The 26,548-nt window shown below is 37.6% G+C and overlaps 1 long non-coding RNA gene across 1 annotated transcript in view; it reads right to left on the reverse strand.

The window, feature by feature from the left end:
• The window catches only part of LOC103880841, a 50,751-nt gene extending 24,551 nt beyond the window's left edge, over window positions 1-26,200 (reverse strand). Inside the window, exons 1-2 of the long non-coding RNA XR_004181996.1 lie at window positions 18,743-26,200; window positions 9,200-9,250 (exon numbers count right to left, since the gene is read on the reverse strand). This is a non-coding gene — a long non-coding RNA (uncharacterized LOC103880841). The remainder of the gene's footprint in view (window positions 1-9,199; window positions 9,251-18,742) is intronic.
• Window positions 26,201-26,548: the final 348 nt, after the last annotated feature.

Consider the following 26,548-nt stretch of genomic DNA (forward strand, 5'->3'; position numbering starts at 1 on the left):
TTTTTTGTATTTTTAGTAGAGAGGGGATTTCACCATGTTAGCCAGGATGACCTCGATCTCCTGACCTCATGATCTGCCCGCGTCAGCCTCCCAAACTGTTGGGATTACAGGCGTGAGCCACCACACCCGGCCCTGAATATTCTTTGTATAGCAAACCCAAGAGTCAGTTTTCAGTCTTGGCCTAGTAGTTGCATTTTACATGATCTGCCACTTTGTTCTTCCTGAAATATTTGTTCTTCTTGTCTTTTAGGGTATCCCACCAGCCTAGCTTTCCTTCTACCTCACTTGTCACTCCTTCTCAGCCTCACTTGCTGGTACTTTCTCATGTCCCTACATGTTAAATATAGGAGAAATCCAGGGTTCCATCCTTGAACTTCTTCTTTGTTCTATCTCCACTCATTCCCTGAATTATCTCAACTGATTTTATTATTTTAAATAGCAACTACATGTTGATAATTCCAAATTCATTTTTTAACTAAACTTTATGTATCAAAGGACTACTTGAAATCCCACTTGAATGTTTAATAGCATCTGAAACTTAATATACTGAGAATAGCATCTGAAACTTAATATACTGAGAATATACTTACCCTAACCTTTTCCTTTTTCAATTTTCCTTAATTAACAGCAACATTTTTGTTTCAGGTGCTCAGGGTACAAATCTTAGGGTCATCCTTTATTCTCCTCTTTCATTCATTCCTTTTGTATTCAGAGGATGGCTATGTTTCTCCTTCCCTTCACCATTCCCCCCAACTTCCCATGCCCCAAACACCAGTATCTCTTGCCCAAATTTTAGCAAAAGCCTCCTAAATTATTTCCTTTCACAATAGTCATATGCAACTTGCTCAAAATATGTTATTAACTTTCCAATTCACTCAAAGTAAAAAAAAAAATCATTGTATTATTCTGTTTTCACACTGCTATATAGAACTACCTGAGAGTGGGTAATTTATGGGAAAAAACGAGGTTTAACTGAGTACATTTCCATAGACTTAACAGGAAGCATGATTGGCAGGACTCAGGAAACTTACAATCATGGTGGATGGCAAAGGGGAAGCAAGACCCTTCTTCACACGGTGGAAGGAGGTGAGGGGAAGGAAATGCCACATATATTTAAACCATCAAATCTCATGAGAACTCACTATCATGAGAAGAGCATGAGGGAAATCTGCTCTTCCATGATGCAATCATCTCCCACCAGGTACCTCCCCCAACATTGGGAACACAATTTAACGTGAGACTTGGGTGAGGACACAGAGATAAGCTATTATCAATTATCATCTTGAAAGCCCTATGTGATCCATCCCCACCATCCACCACTCCTCGTTCATCTCACTCCAGCAGCTCTGGCTTTCTTGCCTTAAACTTGCTGGACTCTCTTTTTTATCTAGACTATCACTTTTTCTGTTTCCTCCTGGGTTTCTCCAGATAGCTACATGGCTATTTCTCTGTGATCCATCAGATCTCTATTGAAAGATTACTGGTAAATGTGTCTTACTCTAAACATTCCATTTAATATTTTAGTACTCTTCCCCATATATTTATATATGTAAATATATAAATATATATATATTTACATATATAAATATAAATATATATTTACATATATAAATATAAATATATATTTACATATATAAATATATATATATATTTACATATGATAAATATAAATATATATTTACCAGTAATAAACGCTCCAGGAGGGCAGTGACTTTTCTTTTGTTGGCTGTATTATCCTTACCATCTAGAAACAAAATGTAGACACTCAGAAGCTAGCTGATGAATGATTTGTTGAGTGACAGAGGGAATAGTAAATGGTAAAATAGTACCTGACTTGTTTGAGGAAGCCACTGAAAAGGCTTCCTCTTCCATATGTAAACATATGACTCAAATAGCTTAGGAATTTCCTATACCTCTAAACCCCCATAGGTCAGTGTTTTAAAAATATTTATGAGTAAAATAATTACTGGTTGTTAAAAACCCAGATTTCCTTGACCTGTCTGATATGGTCTGGCTTTGTGTCCCCACCCAAACCTCATCTTGAATTGTCATCAGAATTGTAATCCTCATGTACTCGGGGAGAGACCTCATGGAAGCTGATTAGATTATGGGGTTGGTTCCCCCATGATGCTTTCATGATAATGAGTGAGTTCTCATGAGATCTGATGGTTTTATAAGGGGCTTTTCCCTCCTTTGCTTGGCCCTTCTCCTTCCTGTCATCATTTGAAGAAGGACATGTTTGCTTCCTCTTCTGCCATAATTGTAAGTTTCCTGAGGCCTCCTGAGCCTTGCAGAACTGTAAGCCAATTAAACATCTTTCATTTTTACTCAGCCTCAGGTATGTCCTTATAGTAATGTGAGAACAGACTAATACACTGTCTCGGAGATTCTGACTTAGTAGATTTGAGAAAGACCCAGTGCATTTACATTTTTTACAAGTGCTTCATTGATTTTGATACAGTTTTTTGAGAAGCTGCTGTAGGTTCAATCAGAAGTGATTCAAAATGAGCGACTTATGTAAATTCAGAGTGGGGAGAACATTCTTTATTGTAGTTAACTTACTGGGTTAAAGAAAATGTGTCTGGCATAAATTTCTTGTGTGCATTATTTTCAGGAGAGAGTTTAAAGTAGAACAGCAATTTGCAAAACATACTACAAAAACTCAGTATGTATTCATCCTCAGGGGATATGAAGATTTGGCCTTTAAAAGTAAGATCTATGCCAAAGCATTCATAGAAAACCAATTGTTTCTTTAAAATATTTATTTATGACCACTATGAAAAATGAGTTCATTGGCTAAAAAAAAAAAAAAAAAAAAAAAAGGTGCTTGGTTCCTGGTTCCTATATACTAACACTAGTCAGATGTACAGCATTCCATTCTTAGAGAATACTTTTATTATTTGGATCAAAACAGAACTGGGCCCATGATACTTTTTACCGTAATTGTGACACTCAGTTCTTCTCATTGCTACCTGGTCTTATGTAGACTTCTGCCTCTATCAAAGATATTTTGTTATGTGCTTCATTCAGAGTTAATTACCTAACTCAAATAGATGGCATTGTAATAGATGCTGTCTCATCAGCATTCAGAACTGTTCTCTAGCTTGAAGAGAAACAGAGTAAAGAAAAGACTTCTTAATTACACTCTGCATTTCCACTCATTAATTGACCTTCGTTCAATTAACCATAAATCAACTAATGTGGTATATGTTACAGATAAATTAACAAATGTCCACATAACACAGTATGTCTATCAAGAGAAATTTACCCATTTGTAATTAGTTTTGTTTACCACCAGAATTTGAGGGTTAGCTCCTATCAATCTTACAAGAAGAAAAGCAGACTTATTTCCCTTTTTTCTTTATAAATGTGTGATTTCAAATGAGAATATCTCTTCCTCTGAAAATCTGAAGTCAACATACAGTTCTCCAATGGTTCTTTCTTAGTCTGCATTATTTCAAATATAAGAATAAAAGGGATTGAAGACAGACTGAGAGGGGCCGGGCACTACTTTGTTTCTGCGGCGGAAGCAGCTCTGACGTTCTAAAATTACTAGCTTTAGATAGGCCGTAGCAGAAGGCAAGATGAAACATCAACTGGTTTAATATTCTCCTTTTATTTAAAGAACATCTTTTGGAACTCAGTATCAAGGGAGTCTGTTTTACTAATACTAAGAGTATTTTAAAGGACAAGAGTCTCAGTCTATTGAGCGATAATGAAAGCGTTAGCCAATTCATTTACGTAAAATATTGTTTAAAAAATTCTTTTGCTATCTCTCAGACTTAAAACTCACATAGGATAAGGGCTAGGGAAGTGAAAGTCACTGGGCAGAGTAAACCTGATCCTGCTGAGCTTCTTCGTGCAGATGCCTCTGCCCTGTTTTCTCTGCCTAGTCTTGAAGATAAGGGAGACCTGAAGACAGAGAGGCCAGCGAACTTTTACTGATGCTTTGTGGAGACAGAAAACCATCAGAGGCTCACATTATTTTTTAAAAATTAATAAATCAAGACTTTTTTGTGACTCCTGGGATCACTCTATTTTTAAGTGAGATAATAATATCATCACTATGTAGGAAATATCCTTATATTTTTAGACATACATTCTGAAATAGTTGGTGATTAAAAAAACATGTTAGCTTATGTATTTTAAAACATTTTCGCTAAAAAGTATTAGAAAAAATGCCAAAATGTCATCTTGAATTGTAATCCCCATAATACCTACGTGTTGTGGGAGGGACCCAGTAGGAGGTAATTGGATCATACGGGCAGATTCCCCCATGCTGTTCTTGTGACAATGAGCCAGTTCTCATGCGATCTGATGGTTTTATAAGTGTCTGGCATTTCCCCTGCTGGCAGTCATTGTCTCTCCTGCTGCCCTGTGAAGAGATGCCCTCCACCATGATTTTGACTTTCCTGAGGTCTCTCTAGCCATGTGGAACTGTAAATCAATTAAAACCTTTTTCTTTATAAATTACCCAGTCTTGGCTATTTCTTCATAGTAGCATGAGAACAGACTAATGGAGTAAAAAAGGTTGAATAAAACACAATCTTTGTGGATGAAAGAGATGGGTGAACTAATATTTATACAATAAACATTAAGCCTGATATATGTAAGTACCTCAATAAACTCCTGTTAAACTTATGTGTATGTATGTGTGTGTGTGTCTTTATTGATTGTACAAACACAACACACAGAAGATAGTATGGTAGAACACAGGAGGAGTTGTTAAAGTCTGATTCAAACATCTAAACATTGAATAATTTCAAAGTTCTGCAAAAACTTGCATAAAGTTTAGATATTTTGAATTATCTATATTTATAGACAATTAGTAGTTTTTAATATACTTTCTTGGGTTAACCTGTAAATCAGAGGTGGCAAAATCAAATGTCCACAGGAATTTGATAGGTAACAGAAATATGTGATACTAACAAGAAAGAGCCTGGGGCTGGGGGTATTGGTGAGGAGTTACTGAATAAACCTCGAAATTACCAGTTCCACCAACAAATTAACACTTTTTTTTTTTTTTTTTTTTTTTTGAGATGGAGTCTCGCTCTGTCACCCAGGCTGGAGTGCAGTGGCCAGATCTCGGCTCACTGCAAGCTCCACCTCCTGGGTTCATGCCATTCTCCTGCCTCAGCGTCCCAAGTAGCTGGGACCACAGGCGCCTGCCACCTCGCCCGGCTAGTTTTTTCTGTGTTTTTTAGTAGAGACGGGGTTTCACCGTGTTAGCCAGGAGGCAAATTAACACTCTTAATTTGTAAATTTATAAAGCACCAGACCTGCCAACCAAACATGTTTGGTTCCACATCTGTATTTGGTCCAGCTACTTGAGCTGTTAAATACAACCCAGTTTGTTTTCTAGATATTTTACATTACGAATACTATCCTCAATTTTAGTCCCAACTCTTTTTTTGCCACTAGTTGCTATCTGTAATTTATTTCTACAGAACTTTATCCATATGCCAGTTTAAGCTGAAAACTGATTTTGTGTGTAATTGCTGAGGGAGGTAAAAGGTGATAGTAAAAAAGGTGAAGATTTAACAGACACAGACATGATTCATAAACAATAACAATTTATTGAAGCATTCATGAGTGATGGTTCAGAAACTCAAGTTAGTTATTTCACTCAATTCCACCAGATTCTAGGACCTGAATAAAATTAACCATACTAAAAAGAAACTGGTAGACAACAAGAAGAATGGTACCATTTATGGGTCACCTAATACGGACTCAGGTACTTGTGTCAAGTTTTTTAAAATTGTAGCAAAATAAACATAACAGAGAATTAACCATCTCAATTGGCTTTAAGTGTATAGTTCAGTAGTGTTAAGCATATCTACACTGCTGTGCATCTATTCTCCAAAGCTCTTCTTATCCTGTGAAACTGACACTCTGTACCCATTAAATAACTCCCTACTTTACCCAACTCCAGCCTCTAGCAATCATCATGCTACCTTCTCTAGCTATGTATTTGGCTACTACAGGGGCCTCATATAAGTGGAATCACAGAGTATTCGTCGTTTATGCGATTAACATAATGTCCTCAGTTTCCTGCATGCATTCCTGCATCCCTTTGTTTTTAAGGCTGAATAATATTCCGTGTCTGTATACAGTACATTTTGTTTATCCATGCACCCATCAGTGAATACACGGGTTGTTTCACCTGTTAGCTTTTGTGGGTACTGCTATGAGCACAGGTGTGTCCATATCTCTTCTATACCCTGCTTTCAATTTTGGGGGTATATACCTAAAAGTATAATTGCTGGATCATATGGCAATTCTATTTTTAATGTTTTCCACATTGGCTGCACTGTTTTACATTCCCACCAATTTAATTTTAAAACGATTCTAAAAGTCTGTCAACTTCTAAGAGCCACGAGCTTTTGGACATGTCACAGAGGTTCCTCAAGTCTCAATTTCCTCACCTATAAATGAGAATTGTTACGTCATAGTGCTGCTAGGAGTGGACTGAATGAGATTTTCCTTTAAAGGTATTTATGCTTGTTGCCTAGTAACCATTTAATAATTAATTCCTGAGCAGACACATTAGGCTCTTTGATTTAAGTGTTTATTCCTGTAGAATCTTTCTTTAGTTGGCTAATTTGAATCATGTTGTGTGAACTCTAGTTATACTCTCTGAAATTAACATCCTCCTTCAGTTGTTCTGTATCCATTGTGGGCTTCTGTCACGCTGGTCTTATTACCGGTGGTGAATCCATATGTGTCTGCAGCAACCTCAATTCTTATCTCCTTGGAAAAGGAAGGGCCTAAGGCAGCAGGAGAAACCGAGGCAAGTTTCAGAGCCAGGTTGAAAACTTATTAACAAGTTTAGAGAGGGAATGAAAGGAAGTAAAGTACACTTGGAAGAGGGCCAACTCGGTGACTTGCGAGCATCCAGTACCCCGTTTGACCTTTGACTTAGGGTTTCACACACTGGCATACTTCCAGGGCCTCGCATCCCTTCTCGTCTTATTCTTCCCTCGGGGTGGCTGTCCGCATGTGCAGTGTCCTGCTAGCTCGGGAAGGGCCGCATGCACAGTGTGTTTTCTGGAGTTGTACGCATGCTCACTTGAGGTATTCTTCCCTTACCAGTCAAATCTGCCTGGAAGGTCACATAGCAATTCAACTCCGCCACGCTGCCTCTTAATGTGCAGGTTTGAGCCCATTCACTCAGTTCCTGAGATCTTACCGGGAAGCTGCTGATCACCAGTTTTGGGATTTTTTCTAGTTATTGAGAGAGTTCTTTTTCCTGGTGCTGACTGTGACCAAGTATTTTAGAGAGACTGTTTAACCATCGCCTGACCATCTCTGATGGTCATCTGAAAGTCCTGGTTGAAGTAGGGGGAAGTGCTCTCCTGTCCTGCTCATGCCTGACTAGCTACCTACTATTACAGTCTGGGCTCTAATTGCTCCATCATAGTGACCAAGGAATTACCATTCTTTTCTTGAAATTTTATACATTGCATTGCACATATTCACTATTAGTAGAAGTTATCCCTCCTTGCATCCCAACAATGGCCATCCTATTTCTAAGGTAACAAGTGCTGTTTCAATAGGCTTTACATGAATAGTCACAAGGGATTTTATGTTGTACTTTGGACTTTGGAAGACTGCTGTGATTCTGAGGTTCATACTTTAGATGGTTAAAGGAACAAAGGAGGAGAAACAAAATGTTTGTCCACCTTCCATCTCAGGTTTAGTATCTGTCCAGCCTGACCTGAATTAGAAGCAGGACTGGAAATTATTAAGGCAGTGTGGAGAAGCATTTGGGAGTTTTGTAAGGTTATCCCCCTCAGTCTCAAAGCCAATGGCCATGTTTTAGCAACATTGCTTATACCTTAGAGAAAGAAATGCAAAGAATACATTTAGTTGGAGTTTCTCAAAAAATGGAACCATGTGCTAATCTGTAGACCTTATTTTAATCCATTCACATATTTTAAGCCTAGTCAATTTTAAAACTTGTCCAATTACAATTATTAAATAACAATGTAATTATTTGCATCAAAGAATATAAAATTATTTATTTACAATGATATTTAACTTTTCTCATAAAAATGTTTTGGGGAACATACATTTATTGATCTATTTGTAAGCTATGAGAACAAAGTATAAAATATGTGAATTGTAAACTCCTCCTAGAGAAGAGTGTTTGAAAGGAAGACATGGGCAGTTCCGTCAAATAAACTGGTTATTGCTAATATGGGGAAGGCTGCTGTGATCTAATTTAACCAAGAAACTGTTGAACATGAATGAAAATCAGGATGGAATGCCATCCTTCCCGTCAATGCCCCTCAGGACAGACCAGGAAAGTTCAAGGATAAGCAGATGGATGCAGATGATTTTTAGCAGAAGACATAGGTTTCATGAGAGAGGAGATAGGAGACTACAATGCTGCACAAACAAAGCCTTTAAACCTTTTTTTTGAGGAAAATATATACACAAAATAAGCAACAAATTCCTTGTAAAATGCACATTGGCTTCTCTTTATACACAAAATCAAAATGCAACAAGACTCTTGAAATTCTGCGATAAAAATTATGAATGACAATAAAAATAGACAAAAGATTTAAGCAAACACTTTACAAAGGAATATGCATAAGTGGCCAATGAACACATGAAAAAGTGCCCAACATCATTAAACGTGAGGGAAATGCAAATTAAAACTAAAATGAAATATCACTATGGATGCATTAGAATAGTTAAGATGGAAAAAAAAAAAAAAAGATTGGCAATGCCAAAATGTTTGTGAGGATGTGATACAATCGGGACACTGGTACTCTGCTGTTAGAGATGGAAAATGATACAACCATTGTTTATTTTATGTCTTTCATTTAAAATGACATTTTTCAAATAAGGAATAATTGAGGGGGATCTGATAAACATAATGTCCAATATCAGTATGAGTAGAAATAATATAGGTTAGTATAAAGAAACGTGGTAAATTACATATAATTAGTTTTATTTTTAAAAATCTAGTTCAATGCTACAGTTGAAATGCCTCCTTCTAGTTCAGAATGAGGGATTTTACTCAAAATAGATTTAAATGCAGTATGAGCTTAACTACTCTGATAAAGCAAAATTGATGTCATAAAGTATTATGTGGCTCTATTTATCTGCGTGGAATGACTCATATTTTAAAATATTTCCCTTTACTGACCTCAGTAAGGAATAGTTGATAACTTTCTCCTTCATTACTCACTTTAAAGAGGGCCTTCTGAGTACTCTCCTGAGTTGCTAGTGCTGTGACAGTCTGAGAAAACAGCAAAAGACATAGTAATATCCAGTTTTTCTGTAAGTTTATAGCCTTAGGTAGTCAATTACCTGAAATCACCACTACTGGATTAATTTCTTATGTTTAAGGTATTTTCTCCAAAGAGAACTTGTTAAAATAAATATATATTTCAAGATATGAAAGAAACGTGAAATAATTAAAAAGACTTAAGTGGCACGTTTCACATCAAAAGAAGGCTTGGATATTTTCTATATTCTCCTTGGAGATAGGGAAGAATACACTGACAAAAAATTTGAAAGAAACATCTTATGCTCTAATTGCTGGATGGAAAAAGAACCATAAAACCAATATTTTTATATCCTTAAGAAAACGGAAAAGAAAAGTGGGTTAAAAAGAGAATTAGCATTTATCTGTCACCAACTCCAAATAAAGGATTTTATGTACTTTCTAATTGATATACTATCTCATTTCTATATCCACAGCATTTCTAAGAAAAATTTATTATGGTCCTCAATATACAGAAAATGAATTTGTACCTTCCTAAATTCATTTGCTTACTAAGGCAAGAATTGGCAGATTTCTGATTTCTGTTATTTCTACTACATAAGCTCTACCAATGTCTATATCTTCCATCTGTATCCAGGAAACTCAAATCTTAGTTTTGGAAACTGGCTAACTATAGAAAATACACTTGTGGTTTCTGAAAAGACTATAAATTTAACCTGAGATTCTATCTCATAAAAGCAAGAAAAGAAAAGCAAATAAAACAAAAAGACAGACAACTGAGAATAATAGTGGAAAAATGCACTGTTGGGCCATTGTGAGATCAGGGATTATATTCTATCATATTTTTTGTTTATGATCTTTATATATAAATTAAATATATATGTGATATTAAAACATATTTCAGTAGTTTGGAGATAATTTTCTAAAGAATGACAGAATTATGGTCTCTAGTATATCTTCAATACACTTAACTGAACAGACTCTTAACATTTGGTATATAAACCTGTGTTATCATCTAGTGGTAAAGTGTTAGAAATACAGACACAGACTCCCTGAATCCCCAGAAGAAGCTAATTCATGAATCCAGAAAGTGCAACATATCATACAAACAATGTGGTCTAATTGCATTCAGCTAGGTTCTCAAATATATACAGATAAAGTTGGATCACAATGAAGGTTGATAAAAGCTTAAATCTGTGCATTTAATGTTCTGTGAAGGTGTGAATAATGCTACCTTCAGAGTTGGGTGGGAAAAGTTTTATTACTTTTATTCAAATTTAAACAATAGGTAAGAAATAGCTTTCCGGATTAGGCACTGGAAAACCACAAAGCCTATGAAACACTGATGCCCAAAAACATGCCCAAAAACGAAAGTGGGAAAATTAAAATAATGGACTGTAACTTAGATACAAGCACTATTCTTTCCTGAGAAGAGGAAAACACTGCCAACATGGTGTAACAGACTTGGTCTTTCTCCTAGTGTTTCCCTAAAATTCTCATGAGAAGGAACACTGACAAGATGCAAACATATCAGTAGTACATTGTGGCACATAAGTCCATGAATGCCGTTTCTTTTGGATCAGCAACGAATATAAGAGACTAAGAGAGGAAATGGGTACATTATCAATCCTCCCCACACACATTCTCTCAGCACCTGTCATGCCAGTCTCTCTATAAGTTACAAGAGCTAAAGCAAATCAGTAAAGATCTAATGGGGGAAGAACTGACACACAATTACAATCCAAAATAAATGGCATAATGAAGAACTGCGCAACATCTGTGAGCCACAAACGAAAATAAAAAACTGAAATTGGGAGCAAAGAGAAGCGTATGAAAGAGGTATTAATTGAACTTAGCATTGAATTATGAGTGAAGACTCAACAGCTATCTGAGATGGAGAGGATTAGAGACCTAGAAACATTAAAAAAGCTGTTCCGCTTGAAAAACAGTAAGAAGCTTGAAGGCGGCAAGCTCATGTGTGATGCTGCAGTAAGAAATCCTGGGCGGTCAGAGAGTAATAGCTGATGTGCAGTAGGTGGAATCGTGGAAATGATGAACAGAGAAGATAATCAGGGAAGAAAAAGTCCAACTGAAACTCAAGCTATTGACTTATTGTATGCTTTGTTTTTATATTTTCGTAATTGTATTTGTCATCAATTTAAAGGAATAAACTTTTAGAAGTTAAACTCCTTGGAAGCATTTTGTCTATTTCGGTCAGTACTGAATTCCTCAATGCTTAGAAAAGTACCTGGCACATAGCAGCAGATGAATGAATATGTAAATATTTGTAAATTGAAACTTAAAAATATTCAGTAAATATTTATTGAGCCCTTGATATGTGCTGGCACTGTAACATATAGTAAGCATGTTGACCTTTTGCCCAAGAAGATTAAGTTAAAGATAACTTATAACGGGTGACAAACAAGCTTTTTCAAATGCCTGGGAAATCTACCAGAAGGGCACTACTGAATATGTGTATTACTCCCTTTTGAGTGAGAGCATTTTATTATCATGAATAATCACATAAGACCCTTGATCACTTGAAATGTGTCTATTCCAATTTGAGATGGCCATAAATATAAAAGTCACACAAGATTTTGAAAGCTTGGTGCAAACAAAGAGAATACAAATATCTCAGCAAATAATTTTGTATTGGTTGCATGTTGAAATGGTAATATTAAATATACTGTCTTAAATAAAATATCTCATTAAAATTAACTTACCCCTTTCTTTTTACTATATATGTGGTTGCTAAAAAAAATGGAAAATTACATACATAGCTCGCTTTATATTTCTACCAGACAGTGCTCTGCTAAAAATCAAAGATTGAATTGTTATTCTCAAAGTATGGGTTGAAATGCCTCTTTACATTTAAATTTCAGACTATATTCATTTTGAATACTGAGGCTACAGATGAATTTGCTAAACAACTTGAGTGACTTAAGTGAGTTGTACAATTAAGAACAACTATACTCGATTCTATAGGCAGTAACCTAATTCAATACTTGATGATTCAGGTACAGATATAGAGAACCAATCTTGAGCCTTCACAAAGCTTAAGATTTCTTGCTGACTGGAGGGAAAGTAAGAAACTTTCAATAGCTTTTTCTGCAGGTATTCAGATTTGACCTAGTGCCCCAGTTTATAAATGGAATCAATTTCTTTGTGAAGTTCCACTACTTCCTGGATGCAGGAAAATAGTGCAAGCACTGAAATGGCAGAATTGGAGAATAAGATCTACGCTGCTAGTTAGCGAGCTTTGAGACCTCTCTGTCAGAGCTGTATGATTGCGACCCAGTGTGTGCTTCCTGATGGGATGTGTTTTCCCTTGGGCCAACTCTGCTGCCAGAAATTTCAGAATACTATTTGAGGTGTGTGCATTCATGTGAAATAGCAGTATTGTGAAAATTCAACTTGGCAATTCTATGCAGTATGGAACCAGGAATCAAATAGATGAGGAAGAAATGGGGATGCTGGAGCATGGCTAACAGCAGGGATGGCTGGACAATGTTATTCTGGTCTAGGAAAGTTGTGAAGCAGCTTTATCTAGGATGAACAAATAACTGTTTAAAGAGCATGTAGACTCACTCAAGGCATTTGCAAGACAGAAGGAATCAGAAATCCAACAAACTGCAATGTAACATGAGAAAAAATATTGGTAGATGATCTAGCTCTTAACACTCTTTCTGTCAGTGCCAAAGTTGAGTTCACACATGGTCAATATTCAATCTGAATTTCAGGCAGGGAATTCATTGTTGGTTCACTGTAGTTATTAATGGTATTTGCCAAATAGTCCCAATTCTCTCCACTTCCTGACACATAATAGGATTTTATTTTCTGGAAATCTTGTGGTTTGATGGAAACAGGTGACTAATTGTATCCAAAAATTCATGTGTGTTACTCCCTTTTGAGTGAGAGCATTTTATTATCAATTCAATATTATGTGGAATCTAAGATCCACAATATGCTGAGTCACATTGATTACACTACCTTTGACATAATAAGTAGAAACTAACCAGAATTAGACTTTCCGTCTAACTTATTTATTATAGGGTTATGTGACATGACAAAAATCTATTTAATATAAAAGTTATTCAATATAAAAAGCTACCCAATCAACTAGACTAAAATTTTTCCATCTATACACAAACACATACATTTTTTTGGACCAGAAGTAAGGGAAATACAGTGCCTTAACCCATAGGCTTTTTTCCCACAGACCTTCAATCAGTGTTAAGGTTTCCTGATAAGTATTTATCCTCTCTCTTTCTCTAGTAGACGCCTACATTGTCACCATGAATTGAATGCAATATGAGGACTCTCATCTGAATGATACTCAGGGTTCTGGCCTTTTTCAAATACTAGGAAAGTCAGGAGACAGCATCCACATCTGCAGTGGGAACAAGAGCCATCAATCTAAGAAAGCCCAAGGTTTATCTATCTGTAGTGAGAATTTCCATTTCTGTGATTTTTTCCCCCAAAGTTGGTGTTGTTTATTTCCTTGTGACTAGCTATTGCGAAATAGTTGGTAGAATGTGTTGATCTGATAATTAATTCAACTACATCTAGCTTTGCGACCCCACTTTTCTGGTGGTAGATTTTAGAGATAATCAAATTAAGCAAAACTCATATATTGACACTAATAAAATGATATTCTCTTATATGGGACTTCATAACATTTTAGACCCTTGTATACATTGAGGATAGTTCCAGAGCTCTCTTTTTCCTATGGCATAATAATGTTCAAGGCCCAAGATAGTGGCTTCTCTATCAGCTTTGGTCTCTGATCGACTACAGTTAAAGATTTCCATCATTAGGCTGGGCGCCGTGGCTCAGCCTGTAATCCCAGCACTCTGGGAGGCCGAGCTGGCAGATCACGAGGTCAGAAGATCGAGACCATCCTGGCTAACACGATGAAACCCGTCTCTACTAAAAATACAAAAAAATTAGCCCGGCGTGGTGGTGGCCCCTGTGGTCCCAGCTCCTCAGGAGGCTGAGGCAGGAGAATGGCGGGAACCCGGGGGGCGGAGCTTGCAGTGAGCCAAGATGGCGCCGCTCACTCCAGCCTGGGCGACAAGCAAGACTCCGTCTCAATAAATAAATAAATAAATAAAAGAAAAAAAGATTTCTGTTATTAGTAATCAGAAAGGTATAGACAAAAGAAAAGAATATCATTTCTGGTGTTACTGGTCTGGATTGTGATCTTGGTTACAATATTTACTAGTTGGTTGCCATAGGAAAGTAAACTCTCCTCTCTGAGTCTTGATTCCTTCATCTTTAAAATAAAGCTAATCATGGCAACCCAGTGAACGATTATGAAGAACAAATGAGATAAAACAAAGGAAAGCCATTCCACAGATGAACAGTGATTCACATTATGATAGGCAGTAGATACGACATTTTCTTTTTGTCTCTAGTTATAGATTTTCCATTTGGTTCCTTTTTGTATTTTTCACTTTTTTAATGTTTAATTTTGAATTTTAGTGGGTACAGAGATATGTATTTCTCTGGGTACATAAGATGTTTTGATACAGGCATGCAATGTGTAATAATCATATCATGGAAAGTGGGGTATCCATCCATTCAAGCATTTCTCCTTTGTTCTACAAAAAATCCAGTTACATTTTTTTAGTTAGTTTTAAATGCACAATTAAATTATCATTAACTAGAGTCACCCTGTTATGCTATCAAATATTAGGTCTTATTCATTCTTTCTAACTAATCTTTTTGTACCCATTAACCATCCCCACCTTCTCCCACCCCCACTGCCCTTTCTAGCCTCTGGTAATCATCCTTCCCTCTATTTCCATGAGTTCAGTTGCTTTGATTTTTAGATCCCACAAATAAATGAGAAAATGTGATGCTTGTCTTTCTGTGCCTGGCTCATTTCACTTAATATAATGATCTCCAGTTCCATCCATGTTGTTGCAAAAGACAGGATTTTATTCTCTTATATGGCTGAATAGAACTCCATTGTGTACAGGTACAACTATTTTTTATCCATTCATCTGTTGAAGAACACTAGGTGGCTTCCAAATCTTGGCTACTGTGAAGGGTACCGCAACAAACATGGAAGTTCAGCTATCTCTTTGACATGTTGGTTTTCTTTCTTTTGGGTACATATGCAGTAGTGGGATTGCTGGGTCATATGGTAGCTCTATTTTTAGTTTTTGAGAAACTTTCAAGTTGTTTTCCATAATGGTTTTACTAATACACATTCCCACCAACAGTGTACCAGCGTTCCCTTTTCTTCACACCCTCACAGGTGTTTGTTATTGCCTGTCTTTTCTATGTAAACTATTTTAACTAGGTTAAGATAACATCTCATTGTAGTTTAGATTTGCATTTCTGATGATCAATTATGTTAGTATCTTTTCCTATGTCTGTTTGCCATTTTTATGTCTTCTTTTGAGAAGTATCTATTCAAATCTTTTGGCCATCTTTTGATTGGATTATTAGATTTATTTCCAGTAGAGTTGTTTGGGCTCCTTAGATATTCTGTTTATTAATTCCTTGTTAGATGGATAGCTTGCAAATATTTTCTCCCATTGTGTGGGCTGCCTTTTCACTTTGTTGATTGTTTTCTTTGCTGTACAGAAGCTTTTTAACTTGATGCGATTTCATTCGTACATTTACTCAAGAAAATTTTGTCCAGACCAATGGCTTGGAGTTTTTCCCCAACGTTTCTTGCAGTAGTTTCCTAGTTTGGGGTCTTTGATTTAGGTCTTTAATCCATCTTGGTTTTTGTATACAGTAAGAGACAGGCGTCTAGTTTTATTCTTCAGCATACAGATATCCAGTTTTCTCAGCATCATCTATTAAAGAGATTGTTTTTTCCCCAGTGTTTGTCCTTGACATCTTTGTCAAAAATGAGTTCAGCATAGGGGTGTGGATTTGTTTCTGGGTTCTCTAGGCTGTGCCATTGGCCTATGTGTCTGTTTTTCTTCCAGTACCACTTTGTTTTGGTTACTATAACTCCATGGTATGATTTAAAGTCTGGTAATGTGATTCTTCCAGTTTTATTCTTTTTGCTTAGGATAGCTTTGGCTATTCTGGGTCTTTTGTCATTCCATATAAATTTTAGGATTGTGTTTTGTACTCTAAATTATCTTTCAATGTAAGACCTCTATATGCTCACTAGCATTTGAATAATGATAAAGTTAAAGTGAAGTTGAAGCTGGTCCTTAGCTTTGCAGTTAGATGACGTGGCCATCAAATGAAATAGAGATTATGAAATAAGGGGAAGGCTGCATCCTGCAGTTGTCTCATTGAATAGAATAAGTAATTTGCATGACTGGTTAAAAAATTCGGGTATCCTTCCTCTACATTGACTTTAGGAATGCAATTTCTCATTTACACCTTACGTATTGTACTCAGTCTCCTTTTCTTCCTCGATACATAAATGCCTATATTAACTTCATGTTTGCCTAAATCTAATAGACTGTTCTCTCCTAGCCTTGAAAATCCTTCTCATATCTTAATTTTTTTTTTTAATTTTTATTTTTTTTGAGACGGGAGTCTGGCTCTGTGACCCAGGCTGGAGTGAGCAGCGCCATCTTGGCTCCCTGCAAGCTCCGCCCCCCGGGTTCCCGCCATTCTCCTGCCTCAGCCTCCCCAGGAGCTGGGACCACAGGCGCCGCCACCACGCCCGGCTAGTTTTTTGTATTTTTAGTAGAGACGGGGTTTCACCGTGTTAGGCAGGATGGTCTCCATCTCCTGACCTCGTGATCCGCCCACCTCGGCCTCCCAAAGTGCTGGAATTACAGGCGTGAGCCACCGCGCCCGGCCCCCCTTCTCATATAATTCTTTAAAATTGCTCACCACTGGCTGCACTCAGCAAATATTAAGTTTTAATTGTGAAGACTCATTGTCTTTTGCCTCACGCTACTTTTTCTCTGCCAAGGCTGCACAGCAAGAACACAGACTCTTGCTCCAGCATCTGCTTTACTTTCTGTTTTTCCTTTGACACCATTAGATTTCTGTCTTTACACTTATTCTGGACTTTAGGAGAAGATCAACCCCTGAGTCAGACACTGCATTTGTTGGTACAAAATTGGATGTTCTTTCTGCTCTGTTTCACTTTTCACAGTATTTTGGCTCTGGTAATCCTATCCCTGTCTTACTCAACTTGAAGTCTGAGCAATACATAGTCTATAGTCTAACAATATTTTGATTTTTAACTATGATGTAAGCATTTTACTAAGCATTTAGTTAGGGTCTATATTTGGTCAACAGAAAGAAAGATGCTTAATTTATTTTCCTGGAAAAGTTTCATTCATTCATTCACCAATAGTAGTTTACTTACTAAATACCTAACAGTAAAGGAGGTGTCCAAGAAGGAAAAAGAAAATTGTCCTTTAATGAATTTACAGTCTAGCTGAATAAAAAAGAATAGTCTATTTATCATTTTAGTTTCATTTTATTAAAAATACTTCAATTCCCTTTTTTTTCACCTTTAGATTAAATGAATTTGGCAACAGCCTAACATATTTGGGCCATGTACAGAGTCAATCTAAAAACATAAGATTTTAATGAAGAACATTCTAATAGTAATTATTAAAGTAAAAATCTCTGTTTTCTTTATATCTTTATTTAATTTTCTTTAGAAATCTAATTTTGAATATTTGTCAATTTAATATGTAGTTAGATAAAAATCTACTCATGACTTCTTAAGTTCAGGACTCTACAGGGTGTAAAAATGAATAACTGATGGAATTTACAATGAATTCAAAGAAGAAAATAACCATTTGGATTTATTAATTTTATTGCCCTCAAAGTTTACTTCAATTCTCAACTTAATTGTCCTATGGGTATCTATCCTTTTTTGGTTTTACTTGTTTCACACACACACACACACACACACACACGCACACACAAACAATACTCATATATCACGAACATCCACACATTTCAATTTAATCCAATAGAAAACTCTCATTCACCAAAAGCTTTGTTTGATTTCCATACTTTTGAAGGCCTCCTCAGATCTATTTTCCTGCTGTCCTATTTTCTTTCAGCTTTATCCTTAAGAAAGCCTCTCTGTGATTTGAAACATTTTCCACTGTCTATTGCAATGGTTAACTTTTTATATTTATACCAATAATATGATGCATTTAAGCACTCTGCTGTGTTTTGATAAGATTCATAGGGGTCTAGGCATTTCCAGCTATATAAAAATGTTCAAAAAATAAAGCATGAGGGCAAAACTAAATGCCCTGCTGACCAAAAGAGTTCAGAAGACACGGTCGAATCCTGATCTATAGAAGCATTTTCTGAAGATGGGAGCCACACAGAAGGCTTCATTAACTTCCAAACACTTCAAAATGAAAAGTAGGAAGAAAGTATCTTGGAAAGATTGGACAGCAAGACGACACACTAAACAGGATACACATTATGATAAGTAAAGGGGGTTGTTTGATTTAAGGAGTATTGTTTTCACTTTCCTTTTTAATGAAAATGGAGAATAAACTGGTAGCTTCGAGAGAGAAAAATAAAGTATTATACCTTTACCAGATATTGATCACTTATGCTTGCTGACTCATATCTTCTAGCCCTCTAAGTTTCAACACCAAGAAAGAGGGAAAAACACTCTTCTCACACTATAATGAACAAAGAAAAAAAGAGGAATAATGTAATTCTTCATAAAATTTCAGAAAAAAAATAAGTAACAATTGAAGCTTATCATCCTGTTCAAATATAATCTGTAAGAAGAAATTATAGTTAGTGAGCCTTGCAGCATACACAGGACACAGGATGTTGTAATTTTTATAATATTATCTTAATATATCATTAGTGATTTAGCAATTCTAAATGTTAAATTTCTCACTTGCCCTTGGAGGTCATGCTATAAACTATTTGAAAAGTAATTTATTCAGATATGTTAGGAAATGTGAGTTCAACAGTGAATAACTTCTAAAAATATTTTATCATAAGGGAACAGAAAAATATCAACTGCAGAGCAGAAAAATATTCTGTTTCCTACCACCTTTGCCAGGATAAAGACTATTTTTTAAATAATTAATTAGGAGGCCATTAGACTGAGGTGGCTCCAGTGCCCTGGGTTTATATGTGAGCAAACCAAATCCAATTCAATGTAAACAGTCATTTTCTAGGCCAATCAGAAACTGCCACCTAACTCCTAAGGAATTTCCACTCCTGAAGTTGCACCAATCAGAAACTGCAAATTAACCTCTAAGTAGGAACTTTTCCTGGGAGTGCTCCCAATAAGGCTACTGCTCCCCTTTAGTCAATCAAAAATTTCCTTTTTTGTTCTGATTCTGCAGAGACCTATTAAAGCCTTCCCTCTGTGGCCCTTTATTAGATCCCCAAACTCTCTGTGGTCTGGAGCTACACAATTCATGAATCACTGTCTGTTCAAATAAACTATGTAAAATTTCTATGTGCCTTAGTTTATGTTTTGGAACTGCCTAGAGGTCATTTCTCATGTCTACAACTTGGCTGCGTCTCATACTAATTGAGGTAAATAAAAGATAGACTGTTCCCAACATCAAAATAATAGGCACATAAATAAATAAATAACAGCAAAAAACTTCTCAGGACCAATTACATGACTACATTAGGTAAAATAAATTTTTTCACTATTATTTTAACCCAAATCACTAATAGAAAAAAATTAGAGATGGGCTCTCGCTATGTTGCCCAGGCCATCTTCAAACTCCTATCCTCAAGTAATCCTTCCACCTCAGCCTTTAGAACAGCTATCATTACAAGTGTATGCCATTATGCCTGGCTTTCCAAATCCCTACATTTTAAGTCTCAATTTTCTGATTTATTTTTCAACTGGTGACAGAACTTTTTAATGTATTGGGATAGTTTTGATCACTATTCCAACTATCCACATGACAGAAGAGGCTCCTGGATACACGTCTTTTGTAATTCTCTTGACACTGTATGCACCAGAGACTTTATGGCATCAGAGGCTGTGCCACAGAAAGTCATTCAAAATCGACTCAAATTTTCTTTTCACTCTTATTAGTGGAAACTAACACATCATACTATTAACATAATTAATTTGACCTAAAAGCTACATACGAAACTTTCTTAACAGAGGGAAATTATTTCTTTAAATATACTCAAACTAAACTTTAAATAGATATGCTTCATTACAATTCAAGAAAGAAAAATGAGGCCAAATTAAATTTGAATGAAGCTAATGTAAATTTGAAGTTATTACCTCTTTCCTTTTAACATGTTAGGTGGATTCTGACAACAAAGACATTCAGACTTACAATTTAGTTATGTGAAATACTAACGACGATTACCTTGGAAACAGTTACAGTTTCTCAGAAATCTACTTATGAAATCAAAACACAAATGCAATCATAACATTCTCTCTTACAATAGAAGCATAGGAAGCAATAAATGGTTGGGTCTGGAAATAAACTATCTATAATTTTGGTAGATGTGCATTTCTACCCCTCAGTTACTGACCTATCACCAAGGAGAGAAAGGTCAAGTCCATATTCAACTCACTCCACTTGCTAAAACTTGCGAATAGATTAAAAAAGGAAAATATAAGAATTAATGTGGAGAAGTATAATATTTCAAAGGAGATATCAATGAGCCAATATCCAAGTTTTTAAATTAAATTCAGATGTTCACTGAGCCAATGACATTGTCATTTGCATTGTGTACGTGTGTGTGTGTGTGTGTGTGTGTGTGAGAGAGAGAGAGAGAGAGAGAATCTCAACAAACAGGTCAACAGAGGGTTATGGAAATTGGCAGTTGCTAGCAGTCATTAAGCCACACTTGAAAAACAACTTTTCAGAGAAAAAAGTCCACAAAAGAAGTAAGTCAAATAATTCATCATCTTCCATCAAGATTTAAGGCTATAAATTTGCTCATAATTATTTAAACTAATTGTGAGCAAAAGACTTGAATGCATTATGACAATTAGACTATGCCTTAAAAATGTAGAATCAGACAACCTTGACAGCTGCTTCACTTGAACTATTGAGTCATTTCAGTTGAAAATATTCCCAAAAGAAGAAAAAAATTAATATTCTGTGGAGTTGCATGCAAGATGGAAGCCCTCTGAACTACCTGAAGGGTTCAAGGCAGGTTTAGCCCTTCTGGACTCTGACTGTGTCTACAAAAGCAAAGTGAAGTGAAGAAGTAAAGCAATTATCCTGATTAACCAAGCAAAAAATAATTCCCTGCAAGTCAGAAACAGGCAATTGGTGAAGCATGAATTATCCAGCTTTACTATACTATATATGTTGGCCAAACTCATCAAACAACACTATTTTACTTTACATTGTTTGTGTAGACAATTTAAATAACCTAATAATATTGTGAAAGATAGCTAACCTCAAACCTTAAGTGTGCCTACATTTCTTCCCATAACATGGAGATGAAGGAAAGGTTTATTTCAGGAGACCTAGCACATATTGAAATCCGATGAAGATGAAGGGGCATTCCAACATTGCGAACGAGAATGCTATGTCTCTAATGACCACATAGTCTTCATAAGCACCCTAGGCTAGAAAGAAGTACGAAGTTAGGTCAATAATAGAGTAGAGGCCATGGATAAATCAGTGATGTATGTCTCACTTCAATCTCAGAAAACTCACACTTACGTAGGGGAGCCTAACCAAATAAAATATCCAAAGAGGAGGAGATAAAATAAATTCAAGTTTTGAATATGTTGCAATGGAACCAGATGAAAGGCTGAGTACAGAGAGATCTACTTTAGGGTAGTCAGTGAAATCCCCCTGAGATGTATTAGGTATTTCAAATATTCCATAACAAATGACCTCAAATCGAGTAGCTTAATGCAACACCATTTATGCAATCCTGAGTCAGGAATCTGGGATCTGCTTAGTTTGGTCCTTTTAATTTAGGGTATCTCACAAGACTCTAATCAAAGTTTCAGCCAGATGTAGGGTCCCATCTGGAAACTCGACTGAGAAAGGAATTTCTTCCAAGTTCATTTACGTGGTTGTTTACAAGATTCAGTTTCATTTGGGTTACCGGACTGAGGGCTTCATCCAATGGCTGCTGGCCAGGGGCTGCTCCATCCTTCCCACATGGAATTGCAAACATAACAACCTATTTCATCAAAGCCAGCAAGAGAGAGAATCTGCTAGCAAGAAAAAGTCAGATCTTTGTAATCTCATTGCAGTAGTGACAACCTCTCTGGGATGAGATATCCTATTGGCTAGAAGAAAGTTACTAAAATGAAGGAGATAACACAAGGCCATGCATACCAGAAGGCAGGGATCATGTGGGGCCATATTAGACACAATTTACCACAGAAGATGCCACCTAAACCTGACCCTTGGAAAAGTAAGAGAAAGAGAATCCCAGGCAACAGGAAATACCAAAGTCCTGAGATTTAAATAAATAAATACTCTTTAGTGTTCAAGAAATTGAAATAAGACAGAATAATAGAAAATTATAAATCATGAGGAAAGTGTTAAAAGATGAATTGGAGAGACAAGCTGAAGTCAGGCCATGAACATCCTCTTAGACGATGGTAAACAGTTTAGTTTTATTCCAAGTGTGAGGAAATCTATTTACGGTTTTTAGCAGAGGCGTTGCATGATCTCGTTTACTTGCTAAGTGGATAACTGAGGCTGTTGTGTGAAAAATGGAAAGGATGTCACAGTAGTGGTGGTAATGAGATGGTAATGAAGACAAGATAATTGAGACTATTCTGGACTGAGTGAGGTGACAGAGGCAAGTGATAAAAGAAGAGACATTATTCAAGTTGTATCTTAGAAGTGGAACCAACCTGGCTTAAGTACGACAGGTGAGGAAAAGGGGAATTTAATTGCTGCTAAATTTCTGGCATAAACAGCTTGATTGTATTATTAACTGAGATGCACAAGACTGTGGAGTGGGAATGAAAACACAATTTGACCAGAAAAAAATCCCAGGTTTAATTTTGGACATGTTAAATTTGAGATGTTTGTAAGACTTCTAGTGGAGATGTCAAATAGGTAGTGGGAAATAATCTGAAACTCAGACAAAAGATCATGTTGCAAATTTATCTGCATGATGTTAATGAATTTTACACATAATCACTCTAGAGGATAATGCACTATTAAATATATATATATTTGATATGTATATATACATATATATTTGATAATCTTTTTTCTTAAGATGACAGATTAGAGGCATTGTTAGCATACCTCTCCCACTTGGAAGGACAAAATAGTGTTTAGAAATTCACACTGTGAACTTTTTTTCAAGAAGCAACACAGGAACTGAACAAGAAAACTGAAGGGATCTACAGACCCTTTGACGGAAGCAGGCGGCTGCAGCCTACACCGTGAGTCAGGCGAAGGGCTGCAAGTCGCCAGTGTGACAGGGGGAGAGACTGCATCTGGGATACACCCCCCAAACCAAGGACCCTGGGAGTCCAGGCCATGGAGGAAAACCCTAACTCCACCCAGCACAGGAACTGACTTGTAGAGGGTTGTAGAATTTAAAAATAGAAGCAGCATCAGAAGACCCTTGCAGACACTCCCAGATTCTAGTGTGGATCAAGTAAACCCATAACCATTCCTTACTGCTCCTCACAGGGGACCCTGCAGAGGACAGCCAAAAGAGTGCAGGCAGTGGTCGCAGGTTGAACGAAGTCCTGAATGGGGTTTCACAACATAACCTCCTGTGGTGACAAACTCCCTTGGACAGGGCCGGGGCAGCAAAGAGTGAAAAGCCAGCTGCACCTGCGAGAGCATAAGTCAAGGGTGCAGTTGTGGGTACAGGCGCCAGGGGCCCAGCTTGGCAGTGGACAGGGAAGGGTGTGACCTGAAAACGGTGGCTGCTGTCCCCAGAGGAAAGCTTATGACTCAGGGCATTTGAGAGTTCTGAGTACAGGCTGACTGGAACTCAGCTCACCTCTGCCAGTGGAACACCACAGGAGAGTATCTGCCTCCTCAAATGTGTGGGAACCATGTGGGGCTTACCACTCACCACTGCTCCCCACTCCCTGTGCAAACTCTTCAGGGCAGCAGAGGCAGCAACACTCCCCTCTGAAATATCAACCCAGTGGCCCGAGAAATGTTCCTGTCCCTTGAGACCCACAGGGGCTGCTGCTTGCCCTGTAGGCAGAGACTCCCAGCACAAACCTTCCTGATGCAGCCCCCACCTGGCTTTGCCCCACCACCTGCCCTGGTAGCTTCACACAAAAGACAGAAACTCTTGGGTGCTATATGGCCCTGACCATTATCTGAGAAACTAGAATACTCTCCCTGGGCAATATAAGGCAAGCAAAAATCCCACTGCTACTACCACAGCCGGTTCTCTTGTGCGAGCACCACCTCCTGGCTGGAGGCCAACCAACACAGTCCATTACAGCATCTCCTGGTAGAATAACACTGTGCCCAGGAAGGAGAAAATGACTGTGCAATCTCAGCTATCACCACTGCTTGCACCACTCTGGCTAACCAGGAGGTCCTGAGTCCGTCCACATGACCAGTTCGCTACTATTATAACTGGCATTCAAGAAAGCCAACATACTAAGGCTATCAATAACCAAGAAATCTCATAAAGTCTATGTCATGCCCCTGCCATCTCAGTTAGAGCTGATTCTGCCACCCACTGCTCGGAAACTTGAGAACTTGTCACAGCACCAGATCCCCTGCAGACATTTCTAAGCACTAGCCTGGACTGTGGCAAATTCCCTGGGCCTCTAGACCCAGAGGAGCAATAACACTCAGAGTAGTCTGGCTCCCAAGGACTCCCACTCCTAGGGGAAAAGGGAGCACACCACATCAAGGGAACACCCTGGGGGACAAAAGAATCTAGGCGGCAGGCCTTAAGCACCAGATCTTTTCACTGGTGAGAATTTTCTTTAACCAGAGCCACAGTTGCAGTGCTGGGTTCAGCAGGGAAAGTCTTCAGCTCTAACCCAACATTCAGACAACCCTGTTTCACATGAAGGGTCTTGGAGAGGAGGATGTATTTCCCCCTTACCCACGACCACTGGCACAGTTGAGGCTTCTTTCATGTGAGCTTGGCATGGGCATGACCATAGACATCCTTTCCGGGACACATCAGGGTGACTGCATCCCCAGAGGACTACCCTCCAAGTACAGGCTTGCATGAGAGACAGAGTCACATTTGTTTCTACTTGGAACATCAACACTCCTGCAGATGAAAAGAAGTGCCGATCTGATCTGAATAGCTAGAGCTCTGGGATAGAAGTGTCTGACCTGGCAAGGGAGCTGAGGCGGACCCAACCCTTCCCCCTGATAAGACCGTAGTGGGACTCCATGAGAGCTTCTCCAGCCACCTCCATCAAGGCTGAGACCTCTGCCCACCATTGAGTATTGCATTTACCCACCTGCCTTAGCCACAACTAGTTCCTGCCACCTCCCCTACTGGACTGAAGCCTGAACCATCAAACCAGTAAATAAAATACTGCGGGAAAATAAATAGATATAAAAGTGCGTGCCATGGAAGAATGAGAAAAGCTTTAATAGACGTCTACTATTCTAACCCCATAGGAGACAGTAAACTTGTGCACACACTGAGCACATTGCTACCATCATGTGAGAAAGACATTATATAAAAATTCTCTATAACCAAGGAACTCTGTACAGAGTCTTCACCTCTGAAAGCACCAAGAACCAAACTAGGCTATGATGAACTACAAACAGTAAAGTCTTATCCTTAAGGGGAAAAAAGAAATTAAAAACAAATAAGCACAGGCAAATCAAAAATAAATTCAAGAACAACTAGAAGAAATAGTCTACACAAATGTGAAAGAACCAGAAAAGTAACTGTGGCAATATGACAAAACAGGGCTCTACAACACACCCAAAACATCACACTACCTCTCCAACAATGGATGTAAACCAAGATGAAATCTGTGAAACACCAGATAAGAAATTCGGATGGTCGATTATTAAGCTACTCAAGGAGATATCAGAGAAAGGTGAAGACCATCATAAAGACATTTAAAAAGCAGTTTATGGCCAGGTGGCATGGTGGCTCACGCCTGTAATCTCAGCACTTTGGGAGGCCCAAGGCAGGCGGATCACAAGGTCAAGAGATTGAGACCATCCTGGCCAACATGGTGAAACCCTGTCTCTATTAAAAATACAAAAATTAGCTGGGTGTGGTGGTGTGTGCTTGTAGTTCCAGCTACTCAGGAGGCTGAGGCAGGAGAATGGCGCAAACCCAGGAGGCAGAGGTTACAGTGAGCGGAGATTGTGCCACTGCACTCCAGCATGGTGACAGGGTGAAACTCCATCTCAAAAATAAATAATAAATAAATAAATAAATAAATAAATTTAATTGAATAAAAATTTTAAAAAGTTAAGGATATGAATT

This window comes from Papio anubis, chromosome 2 (assembly GCF_008728515.1).
Source record: "Papio anubis isolate 15944 chromosome 2, Panubis1.0, whole genome shotgun sequence".
NCBI lineage: Eukaryota > Metazoa > Chordata > Mammalia > Primates > Cercopithecidae > Papio > Papio anubis.